Source organism: Pinus tabuliformis, chromosome 8 (genome assembly GCF_031772625.1).
Source record: "Pinus tabuliformis cultivar Carrire ecotype Pingquan chromosome 8, CPIR1, whole genome shotgun sequence".
Lineage (NCBI taxonomy): Eukaryota > Viridiplantae > Streptophyta > Pinopsida > Pinales > Pinaceae > Pinus > Pinus tabuliformis.
In genome coordinates, this window is record NC_142294.1 from 156,185,993 (window position 1) to 156,199,642 (window position 13,650).

Sequence of the window (13,650 nt, forward strand, 5' to 3'; positions counted from 1 at the left end):
ACCTCATGGACAAGAAGAGAATCATGAGGAAGTTAGTAAGGAGAAGAGGATAGAGGTTAGCAGTCAAAAAGTTGCTCCTATGAGTACAACAGGGATCTGTAAACCCAAGTCGACCATTATTCCTCGGGTCATTTTAAGTGACCCAGCGCTACAGGTGCACAGAGATCACATGGTGAAATATGTGGTTATCAGCAAATTTATGGGGATTTGGCCGACAAAGAAGGCTTTGCAAGCATGGATAAGGAACCACTAGAAACCAAAGGGAAAAATCAACCTTCACCTTGGGTCCAAGGGCTTCTTCATGGTGGTGTTCACAAGCTTAGAGGATAAAGACAGAGTGTTCGAGGGAGGACCCTATTTTTACGCTTCTGCAGGTTTTTACATGCGACCATGGGTGATGAACTTTGTCCCTGAACAAGAAACTTTCACATCGATACCGATATGGATAAGACTCTACTCCCTTCCTTTCAATTATTGGCTGCCGGAGTCTCTAAAGGCTATCGGAAACAAGCTAGGGCATTTTGTAAAGATCTCAAATGCTACTTAAGAGGCAAATACACTTCCTTAGCCCGGATATGTGTGGAAATGGACTTATCTGGGGCACTTCTAGATGCAATCATTTTAGAAGTGTATGACGAGGAATGGGTGTAGGCGGTGGACTATGAACACATCCCATCTAGGTGTCGTAAGTGCCATGAACACGGGCACCTATACAAGGACTGCCCATTGAACAAGCTGGAGAGAAATATGAAACACACTACGGGCAAAGATACCGAGGGTTTTACTAAGGTTGGGGGTAAAGAGAAAGGAGGCAAGTGGTACCAAAAGAAAATTAAGGAAGATGGACAACCGAGCCACAATAGTTTCAAGATCTTAGAAGAAGAAGTTGGAAACAACGGGACAAACCAAGAATCGGAGAATATTCCCACTGAGAAGGAAAAGGATGCTAACATGGAGGATATACCAGAGAACAACCAAAAAAAGGATGATATGTCGAGCATTATGGAGCTCAGTAGGGACCATGAGATGACCCCAAGTGAGGCTAGAATGGAAGACCATGAACTGCAAGAGATTCTAGAGAGGGAAAATTTAGATTTAGAAAAGTTTCTAGAGCAGGGAATCACCAAAGGGGTAGACTCTCTGCCAAAAGAGGAGTTTGACAGGGTTCAATAGCTCTTCCTCTAGAGATCACAAACGAAGGGTTTTGGAGTCAAAAGAAACCATGATAGCCAGGAGAACAGAGGGGTGAAAACGATGGAGGATACATTGATGCATTCTTCCAAGAACCTGTTGAAAAGTGTGCAACAAGAAATGCTTGTTGAGAATGCAACAAGATGATGGAGCTTAGTGGAAAGGAGTTGCCTTCACTAAGTGGGCCCGCATGCAAATTATGGCTCAAGTTCTATTTTTGGATCCCAGCAGGGATGATCATAGCAGGAGTGACCACAGCAGGGATGATCACAGTAGGAGTGACCACAACAGGGATGATCACAACAGGAGTGACCACAGCAGGAGTGATCACAGCAAGAGTGATCACAGTCTATTTTTAGACTGACTGTCAAAAATAGAAAAGTCAAATATTATTGTCTCATAATAATATTTGGACTATAAACTTGATCTTATTCTCTTGGAGCACTTCAGTTTGAGCTACAGATGTGGCACATGCAGTTGTCAGAAAGAATTACGCTTTCTTTGTGGGTCAGTTGAGTTGTTGCATGCATGACTTCAGTTAGAACTCAATCAGTTGAGTTTGGTGGAGTTGATTGTAGAGTTGATGGAGTTGTGTTCAGTTTGACTTGGTTAAACTAGTTGTAATTAGTCTAACTGCAAAAAGACTAATGATGAGTTGTTAAACTAATTATTAATTCATAATGCAACTATAGAATACATCAGTTAACTCAATTGCATGTCAGTGCATGTTTAGTTCAGGAGGGACAGGTGTTAGAGGATCAGATTGCTATCAGTTGTGACTATAGTTGTGCATGAGGATTTGCACAATCAAAGGGATTGAGTATGCCAATGAATTGGCCAATACCAAGTATTATAGCCTCTGCTCACGTCTTTCCCAGTGTGAGTGATTCTTTGGAGGTTAAATACGAGTTTGGTAAACAATTCTCATTCATTCTTGAGCAGGTATTGAGTTGTGGAGGCAGGAAAGCAGTGGAATAGATTTGGAGATCAGATATGAGTTGTATTCTGTGTAACAGGTGGAGCTAGTACTGGATTGCTTGTGATAAGCATTGTACTTTGTAATGTTACATGTTCTCAATCATTAATATACAGATAGTGTGGGGTTTTTAGCGAGATGCTTTCCCCGGGTTACATACTGTGTTAATGTGTGAATGCTCTTGATGTTTTATTGTTATTGATGCTGCTATATTGATGATCAACGTAGAGGATCTTATGTATTGTGTATGTATTCCGCAATAGTACATGATCAGGATAATCTCCATTGAATATGTGCTTATTATTCAAAATTTCTACATGGTATCAAAGTTGTTGATCATCTGATCTACTATTCATGAAGTGTTTACATTCTATTTCTTCAGGCAGAGTCTGTAATCGGGCTAGGTAGCCTCTGGATTCATCCTTCTTTTGGAAGGTGAGATATTCGGTGAATGCCCATACAGTCAATCTCTGTACGAGAAATATTGTGTTCTCACGAATCTTAGATCCGAGGCAGTTGAGTTGGTTGCTGGTGGAATTCGAATTTGCAGCAGTGTTTTCTTGGTGTCAAAACTCAGATGTCTTTCACAGGATTGCGATTGGAGTATGCCCTTGAGGGCAGCTCAAACTATATTGCATGGAAGGACAGGATGGAGGCAGTATTGGATGATAACGGGCTGAAGGAGTTCATAGAGACGGATGTCCCAAAGCCTACTGATGCTACTCAAGCTGATGCTTGGCAAAAGAAGACCGCAAAATGTCGAAGGATTCTGTTGGAGGGCGTGAAGGATCACATTGTGTCCAGCCTGCATGGAAAGACTTCTCCATATATGATGTGGAAGGCTTTAACAGATCTATTCCAAAGCAAGAGCGATCAGAGGAAGTTGGCGCTCAAAGATAAACTCAGAAACATCAAATGCGAGAATGGTGACAGTATGCCCAAGTATCTCACGAAGTTCACTCAGTGTCGAGATGAGCTGGGAAGTGTGGGGGTTACTGTCGATGATGAGGACTTGGTGAGCTTGGCTCTCCTTGGTCTTCCGAAGAGTTGGCATTCCTATCAGGACTCTGTCAATGGTCGGGAGAAATTGCCAGGATGGGAGAGACTTTGGTCGGATCTTGTGCAAGAGGAGATCAGACGGAGCACCAGAGATGGTTCTTCATCCATGCAGGATGAGGAGAACTGTGCCTTAGCGAGTAAGGCGAAGAAGGGGAAGGGGAAGGTTTCTCTTTCCGAATCCAGTTCTTCCAATGATGGGAAGAAAGTTGACAAGGCGAAGGTGATATGCTTTCGTTGTCATGAGTTGGGTCATTATGCTACTAATTGCCCAAAGAAGAAGTCCAAGAAGGGATCTGGGGAAGGATCTGAAGGTGAGGAACTTGCTTCACAATTTGAGTTGGATTTCACACTCTTCGCATGCATGGTTTCATCCATGGTGGGAAGTGGTTGGTTTCTTGACAGTGGAGCTTCTTTCCACATGACCAGTGACAAAAGTTTGTTCAGTACTTTGGAGGAGAAAGATCTCCAGATACTCATAGGGATGGGTAATGATGAGAAGTATAGTGTCTTAGGTGTAGGCACGGTTATTTTTCAGAGGGAGCATGGAGCTTGCCTTACCTTGACCGATGTCAAGTATGTACCAGGACTGAAGAGAAACTTGGTGTCGATCGCGATGCTGGAAGACAAAGGCTATGATGTAGTCTTCAATAAGGGAAAGGTTTTCCTTAGACACATCATCACTAGACAGGTGAAGCAGATTGGTTCACGGGTCAAGAACCTATATGCTCTTGAGGTTCAAGATGCATGCAAAGCCTTGAGCAGCGAGGCAACTGATGGAGACTTGGTGGTTGAGAGGGAGCGTATATTACCTCTTAACATGCAGAGCCAGAAGAAGTCTTAGACGATTATGGAGGAGCCATGATTGGTGTAGCAGCTTCAGGAGGTTGTGGAGCAGCCACAACAAGGGAAGCTGAGAGGAGATCGAGTAGAGACATCTACTCATGCAGAGACCTCCAGTAGGGGGAAACTTCGAGCTAAGTGGGCTAAGGGATCGCATGCAACCATACCTCCAGGTAGGAGGTGGGGTGATGTGGATTGATCGTCCCAAGGAGGAGGGGCAGGATCCTTGAGGTACCTAACCTCTTGGATGAGACCTTGCTACGGGAGCCCTGATGTGGAGTAGCAGGAACTGACTGATTGGGTAGAGATAGATGCAGATGGAGCGGTAGAGAGAGCGACAGTGCAGGGAATCCCAGGACAACGCATAGCTAGCAGGCTACAACAATGCGAGAAGCACAAGTGTTTTGCACAGTGCTAGGTGGCACAGAGAGGTGTGCAATGGTGCGAGATGCATGGAGATGTTGCAGTAGCGCAAATGTCAAAGAGGGAGCACTTGTCAGCAGCAGGTAGAGCTTCAGCATCAGAGGGTGTTTCTAGCCCAACAGGGAGGTCAGTTGGGAGGTGTAGTGTGGATGCAATGCTGGGAGATAAAACTAGCAGCAACACAGATGCAGTCAGAGATCAAAATGACTGAGGCTAGAGCAGTCAGATATTGAAGAGCACAGAGATGCAGAGTTTTCAGTTGACAGAGGCAATAGCAGTCAGAGACTTTGATGACAGAGCAAGTGGACCGGCCAGATGTGTTGCATGGAGAACATTCCAGAGTTACAGGATCGAGTTTGAGAGGAAGCCTTTCTTGTTGAGAGGGAGTGTTGAAAATTGTGCAACAAGAAATTCTTGTTGAGAATGCAACAAGATGATGGAGCTTAGTGGAAAGGAGTCGCCTTCACTAAGTGGGCCCACAGGCAAATTATGGTGCAAGTTTTATTTTTGGATCCCAGCAGGGATGATCACAGCAGGAGTGACCACAACAGGGATGATCACAGCAGGAGTGACCACAGCAGGGATGATCACAGCAGGAGTGACCACAGCAGGGATGATCACAGCAGGAGTGACCACAGCAGGAGTGACCACAGTAGGAGTGATCACAGCAAGAGTGATCACAGCAGGAGTGATCACAGTCTATTTTTAGACTGGCTGTCAAAAATAGAAAAGTCAAATATTATTGTCTCATAATAATATTTGGACTATAAACTTGATCTTATTCTCTTGGAGCACTTCAGTTTGAGCTACAGATGTGGCAAATGCAGCTGTTAGAAAGAAGTACGCTTTCTTTGTGGGTCAATTGAGTTGTTGCATGCATGACTTCAGTTAGAACTCAATCAGTTGAGTTTGGTGGAGTTGGTTGTAGAGTTGATGGAGTCGTGTTCAGTTTGACTTGGTTAAACTAGTTGTAATTAGTCTAACTGCAAAAATACTAATGATGAGTTGTTAAACTAATTATTAACTCATAATGCAACTATAGAATACATCAGTTTACTCAGTTGCATGTCAGTGCATGTTCAGTTCAGGAGGGACAGGTGTTAGAGGATCAGATTGCTATCAGTTGTGACTATAGTTGTGCATGAGGATTTGCACAATCAAAGGGATTGAGTGTGCCAATACCAAGTATTATAGCCTCTGCTCACGTCTTTCCCAGTGTGAGTGATTCTTTGGAGGTTAAATACGAGTTTGGTAAACCATTCTCATTCATTCTTGAGCAAGTATTGAGTTGTGGAGGCAGGAAAGCAATGGAATAGATTTGTAGATCAGATATGAGCTCTATTCTGTGTAACAGGTGGAGCTGGTACTGGATTGCTTGTGATAAGCATTGTACTTTGTAATGTTACATGTTCTCAATCATTAATATACAGATAGTGTGGGGTTTTTAGCGAGATGCTTTCCCCGGGTTACATACTGTGTTAATGTGTGAATGCTCTTGATGTTTTATTGTTATTGATGCTGCAATATTGATGATCAACGTAGAGGAGCTTATGTATTGTGTATGTATTCCGCAATAGTACATGATCAGGATAATCTCCATTGAATATGTGTTTATTATTCAAAATTTCTACAGAACCCGGGTAGGAAAAGAGGAAGAAAAAAACAGAATGAGTTGCTGACCGAATGTGGGAAACTTATGATTAACTCAGGTAAGATGAGGGATCTTACCAGTTACTCCTTTATAAACCTTTCTTAATGAAGCTTACAACCTAGAACATTAGGGGTCTAGGAAGTAAAAGGAAACAAAGAAATCTTAGCAGTAGAATAAAAGAAGAAAAACCAGATATGGTTTTTATTTAGGAAATAAAATGTTCGATGGACAAGATCAGAGAGATACACAACAAATGGTTAATCAAGTATGAGTATCTAGAGGTTAAAGCAGACAACTCAGCGGGTGGGATTCTTACGCTATGGGATCCTCAGAAACTTGGAATCCTGGATGCTGAAGCTTCTAGGAACTATCTATTGATGGTGATTCAACCTTTGGGTGATAAGGAGATCTACATGATCACTAACATCTATGGTCCTCAAAAACTAAAAAACAAACTTAAGCTTCTCACCTCCCTTGAGGAGCTGAGAGAGAGATATCTTGATATGCCCTGGATTCTGGCAGGGGATTTCAATATGATTAGATCTCTTACAGAGAAAAAAGGCGGTACCAGAAAACTAGGTAGAGACTCCATTGCCTTCCAGAACTTCATGAATAACATGGGGCTAGTGGACACTGAAACAGTAAATGGCACTTTTACTTGGAACAATAAGAGGGGAGGGGCTTCTCAAGTCGCCTCTAAACTAGATAGATTCATAATCTCAAAGGACCTCCTTCTCATAGGCCTTGATATGTCAGCTTTAATCCTTCCCTTCGGAGGCTTGGACCACTGGCCTGTCCAGCTTGAAGCTACTTTTATGGGTACACCGAGGAACAGACCTTTTAGGTTTGAAAATGTCTAGCTCTCTCACCCTGACTTCACCAACAATATTGACAAATGGTGGATGGAAGATATGCCCGTTCAAGGCACTAAAATGTTCATGTTACAGCAGAGACTTAAACACATCAAATCTAGGCTTAAAGATTGGAACAAAAAAGAGTGGTAATATTTTTAAAGCCAAAAGAGAAGTTGAGCAGAAAATCCAGGGGATTAATCAGATCATCATCATAGAAGGTTTTACCGAGGAAAGGAAAATTCAGGCTGACTCTCTTCAGAATAAATGGGAAGATCGGTGCATGCAAAGGAGATTTTCTAGAGACAGAAATCGAGGGTACAGTGGATTAGAGAAGGAGAAAGAAACACAAAGTTTTTTCATAGATCAGCCTTGGATCACAGAGCACATAACAAAATTTAAAAACTTAAAGATTCTTAAGGGAAAGAGCTCGTCTCTCACAAAGAAATGGAAGTTGTCCTAGTTCAACGCTTCCTTAGCATAGCATAGGAGCCTCTTGTTGACAAATCTCGGTTCATTAACAAATTCACAAAGTTCATTCCTAAGCCTGTAACCAGGGAAGACAACCACAATCTTAACAGGCCAGTGTCTGAAGAGGAGGTCAGTGAAGTTATCAATGAGATGCAAAATGGGAAAGCTCCTGGCCCTAATGGTTTCAATGTAGACTTCTTCAAAGCTTGTTGGAAAACAATCAAACAAGATATCCTTGATGTTGTGGAGGACTCTAGAAGATCCAAAACTGTTTTGAAGGCTCTTAATGCCTCTTTCATAGCTTTGATTCCAAAGAAGGAAAAAGCTATGACACTGGACAGATTCAGACCCATAGCCTTATGTAATGTGGTGTACAAAATTATATCCAAAGTGATCGCTAATAGACTCAAGCCCCTTCTTCCTGCTCTCGTCTCAGAGGAGCAAACTGGATTTGTGGAAGGAAGACAGATTCTCAATAACATCATACAAGCTGACGAGGTAGTACACTCTCTTAAGAGCAATAAGCAAGTTGGTATGATCATGTAGCTTGACCTAGCGAAAGCTTATGATAAGCTAAGCTAGTCTTACATCAGGGCAGTGCTAAGAGCTTATGGCTTCGACCACAACTGGATAAGATGGGTTATGGCCCTTGTATCCACAGCTAACTTCTCCATTCTGCTTAGCGACTCTCCCTCTAGAACCTTTATGCCTTCTAAGGGTCTCAGACAAGGGGATCCGCTCTTCCCCTTCCTCTTTGTTCTCATGATGGAAGGGTTAGGCAGAGCGATCAAAATGGCAAATGCTGAAAGAAGAATCCAGGGTCTGAAACTTACCCTAGATGGTGTTTATTCTACTCATCAACAATTTGTGGATGACACAATGTTGCAAGGTATTCCCACGGTCAAGGAAGCCAGAGCTTTCAAACAAATCCTGAACGACTTTGCTTTGGCCGCTGGTACAGAGGTAAGCCTTGACAAATCAAAGGTTTTCTTTTTTAACACTGACATTTCTATTCAGAGGAACCTCACCAGAATTCTTAGGTTTCAAAGGGATCAGTTACCTTCCAAGTGCCTTGGAATGCCTCTTACGGAAAAACCTCTAAGCAAGGGAGTGTGGGAGCCGGTAACTAATAAACTTCAGGAAAAAGTCAGGAAATGGACCTGCAGGTCTTTGAATTTGGCGGGGCGTCTTGTGCTTACAAAGGTTGTCCTACAGGCTATACTCATTTTCATGTTTTTAGCTCTTCTTGCTCCTAAAGGAGTTATGTAACAAATTAGGAATATTCAACGAGATTTTCTTTGGGGCAAAGGGGAAGAGAAAAAAAGTGAGCTTTGGTAGCTTGGGATAAGCTCTACAACCTAAGGCCCATGGTGGTTTGGGGCTTCATGACCCTGAAACCCTCAACAGAGTTTCGAGAGGCAAACTTTGGTGGAGGTGGCTCAAGGAATTGGCAACCCCTTGGGCCAAGCTTTGGAAACAGAAATATGCAAATAATTGGTAGGAGAGGGATCATATTCGAATGTCAGGGCTCATCAAGGGCTCCCACATTTGGAACCTTGCTTGGGAGAATAGAGCCATTGTCCAGCAGCATAGTTTCTGGGAGATCCAAGCTGGGAACCTTGCACGGTTTTGGGAGGATAACTAGCAGCAGGAACCAAATTTGTTTAGAGCAGAACTAGCCACTCTCAAGAATGACACTGACAACAAAGGTTTACTTATGGTAAGTGACTTCTGGGATCAGGTAAGGGACAATGGTAAATGGAGAATGGAGAATGTGGAAGGATCTTGGTTATATTGAAGAGAGTCCTTTGAAGGCCCAAGCAGATTCTCTTACTCTTGACTTGGAACAGAGGAAGATTTTGGTGTCATCCTTGTCTGACCAATTGAGATGGGGAAGAAACACCAAAGGAACCTTTAACCTCAAAGAAGCTAAACGAATGGCCCTAGGTGCTGATTATCAAAACCTTGATCAGGTTTTTGGAAGGACATTTGGCAGAACCTGCAATGGATGAAAATCAAGTTGTTTATGTGGTTGGTTCAACAAAAGAAAATTCTCACATGGGAGAATCTTCTGAAAAGGGGATTTGTTGGCCCATCCAAATGCCATCTATGTGGCTTACAGGAGGAGACGAAGGTTTGTATCACTGATCCGAACTTAGAATGCAACAAATCACAGATATAACTATAAATACATAAATGCATAAGCAATAACACTTCATTTCATTAATATCAAATACTGAAATATGCTTACAAAAAGAATGGAAATAAACTAGCATGGGTAATGGTAGCTTATCTCTTAGAAGAGATGTGGCAGCTACATTCCTCTTAATTATGTTACAATGAGGCTCAAAGGCCTATTTATTATTGAGAAACAATGGAAAACCCTAAACATCTAAAAACCTAAAACGCCAAAACTTTGGACCTCGTTTGGGTAAATTGGTACATCAATTTCCCAAGGTCGTAACTTTGACATACGATCTCTGTTTGACTATCATAATACCTCATTTCAAAGTTCTCAAAGAGGAGGCTGAAAGCAAACTAGTGAACTAGTTGGTGAGTTTTCAATCTCTCCGTTTTCTCTAAAAATGTCATTTAGGGCCTCAAAACAGCTGCGGAAGTTCACAACTCGAAAACCTGCCAAAAATAGTAAATTGTGCTACAATTAAGGAACTGAAAAACTAAAAGAGACAGTGTTGGGGGTCCAAGTGGAATAGGCGGGTGGCCACCAATATCCACCTGGATTAATCACCCATTGGTTTGATGGAATTTGATTGGTAGATTCCTTCACCTGCACAATTTGCCTTTCGTTTTGTTGCATTCTGACAATTTTCAAAAAACAATGTTATTAATGGGTCTGACTCAATTAATTTCACTTAAGGTGACATTCTAGGAGGAATACTTGATAGAACACCTTAGTGTAATAGCTTGTTGGAACCAGAACGAGAAGATCTACACGATGGGATGGCTAGAAGTGAGTTTCAGTGGCTTAAGGAGGCATGGTGGCCAATTTACCATTTTCCCACATTAAAAATATATTTTAATTAAAATATAAAGAGGGAAATGTGTTTAATGATTAAAAGAGGAAAAGGAGGCCATTAGAGGATATCTTGTATTTGATCTTTCTTCTTGCGTGAGAGGTTTGAGAACCCAGTTATCTACTTCATTGCAGCCCCAGGACGGAACCCCTGTCCATCAGATCTATAAAAGAGGAAAAGGAGGCCATTAGAGGATATCTTGTATTTGATCTTTCTTCTTGCGTGAGAGGTTTGAGAACCCAGTTATCTACTTCATTGCAGCCCCAGGACGGAACCCCTGTCCATCAGATCTATAAAAGAGGAAAAGGAGGCCATTAGAGGATATCTTGTATTTGATCTTTCTTCTTGCGTGAGAGGTTTGAGAACCCATTTATCTACTTCATTGCAGCCCCAGAACGGAACCCCTCAGGTGATTTAGTGATATTGGGCGAGTACCCATCTCCCTTCCATGAATTCATCTAAAATTCACATGAGAGATTAGTAGTGGCAATTCAACTTTGTTTTGGTGGAGGGCCCGTGCAACATTGCAGCAGATCTTGAGGCCAGTTCTATCTCAGCTTTATCAGTTGTTTCAACATGTAAAACCTCAAATTATATATTATAATAAAAGTTGAGATTGTTTTCTAGTTTATTATGTATTTGTTTGCGCATGTTGATTGCTTTATTTTAAATGGAAATCTTCTATTAAATTTATGAGGATTTGGTTGTGAAAATTTGGTTCAAGAGGCATTTCAGGAAAATACCTGTAATTTCCCATTCAGGATATTATATTAAGGGCCATTTAATTATTATCAACTAGGGAAGGTTTGCAATAACATGTTGTGAAATTATTTTAACTGGTATTATTACCCCAATGGCTCTCTTCTATGTCTCACACTTTGGGGCATTGGCATGGGGTTGAAGAATTAGAAATTCGCTCGTGGCATAGGCATTATATTTAATATCTCCATGTGGGCTATTATTTTGACCCTAATGCCAATTGATAGGCTATTATTTTGGGGCTTCAGTTTATTTTGGTTCTATATTTGGGGAGGCTCACACGAAAATCAAGTTGATGATGTTTCCCTCACCCCCCTAGCCTCTAATTCATATAGTAGATTCTTGGAGATATTTTTTGTGCTTGGGCCATACCTGCAAATAATTTTGTCTAGTTGGACGTTGAACCAACATGCCCATTTTGTTTGGTCTAGTTATCTGCATGTAGACAGTGTTGGTGGTAGTCAGTTCATGTTCAGATACACTCTCTTTGTGCATTCCTTTAGTTTTTTTTATCATCCTTGGTTTGGTGCCAGCTAGTGTTACAAGTAAAAGAGAGGGAAGCAATCTCCTTCCTATTCATGAGTCCCTTCCCCATATTGAGGTTGTTTTTTAATGGTATGTAGAGACAACTCCCTGGACTCTTGTGTTGGATAAGGTTGCCCCTAGGGACCACACTTCACACAGGATTCTCATTCTCTCTCAATTTTATCTTAGGGCTTGGGGAACCCCTATCCTCCATCGGGTTTGTATCTCGTTCAATTCTATTAGTATGCCATGTAAGAGGGTTTGGGTTCATCAAGGGGTGGCTTATTACCGAGAATAAGGGTGCTCTTATGTACAAATGAGGGTTGAAAATTATGCTTCACAGTTCAAAGAACTCACTCCTCAACTTATTCAACAAGAAATTGATCAAGTTGAGTGAGAATTTGCAAACTAGAGATACACCCTTGCAGGCACTGAAGTATTAATTGAAGTTGTTCATTGGGTTCCTAATGATGGCAAAACTCGTGGGCATTATAGGCAATACATGTATACGATGGACATGTATTGGTACGTCAAGTCCCTTCTTAGGCGGGTCTTGGTGGACAAAAATGAGAGCAGAGAGGAAATTCTCCTCTCTTTGGATCACATGTAGTGACAATTAATAGCTTTGGATCGTAGACTAGGACACACTAAAAAAACATATGGGAATCCCTGCTAAATCGGGCTACTCTCAAGGCGACAACAAGCAACTCGTACTAGATGAAGCCACAAATTCAAATAAATCCTCTTAATTGTATATTTGTTTCTTGTCCTTATCTCTCTATGTTTTCATTTTGTATATTTTAGTCTACGAAGAGCGTAGGAGGTCCTACTTCTATTTTATGTTTTTTTGCTTTTTGAAACTATAGGCAAAAGCTTGTCTTTTGCTCTTTTAAAAACACTGAAATTTTAGGTTTAGTCCCATCTTCCCAAGACCAACCAAGTCAAAATTCAACGACTTAGATTGTACTTATTATTTTTAGGCAATACGAAATGTTTACTTTAGTAAATAAATAAATACAAATAAATAGTAAATGTTTAGATATTTCTTTCTTAAAAAAAATATTAATATAATTTAATATGTATAATTTTTTTGAATAAATTCTATTTATAAAATCAATTTTTTCATAAAAACAAATCAAAATGAATAATATTAATTGAAAAAAACCAATAAATATTATATTTTCATAAAAAAAACATCAAATAATTAAATAACATGATATAAATATTAGCTCTTGAAAGTTATACAAACAAAATTTACACGAAATGGCAAGTTTAAATTTTAGAAAGCGTCTTCTTTTTTCTTTTTCTTTTCTTTTCTTTTCTTATTCTTCTTTTTTTGTTTGTTACCTATTGAAAATTACATCTTTCTTCCTATAATCATACTACACAATGATACATTTAATTCTTTCGTGGATTTAGGCCCGATGATTGTACAAGGGTTTTTCCTTCTTTCCTTTTCTCTTATGGACTTCTATCCATTATGAGGGGTTATCAGAGATAGTTGTAGATGAGACAAAAACATTTTCTTGAGATGCTTCCATTGTCGAATGCTTTGGCATATTCGTTGGTTCCTCATCACTATTTAAGCAATATGAATTGTAGGTACATTTGTGCCCACTCATTGCCACTACCAAAATTATAGATGAGACTCTTTCCATATTGATCGAGCAATGAGCTTACTCTATTGAGGATTGAGATGGTTCAACATGAGGCTAACTTGAGTTTGAAGATGTAGATTTGGTAATAGGTGACTTCTGGTTCTATGAATTATCCTACTTGTGATCCATGATGGTCTTGGATCCTTTGGTTTCTTTTAGATCTTTCCATCCACGATTGTTCTTCTTAGCATTCAGATGCAAATGTGGGCCT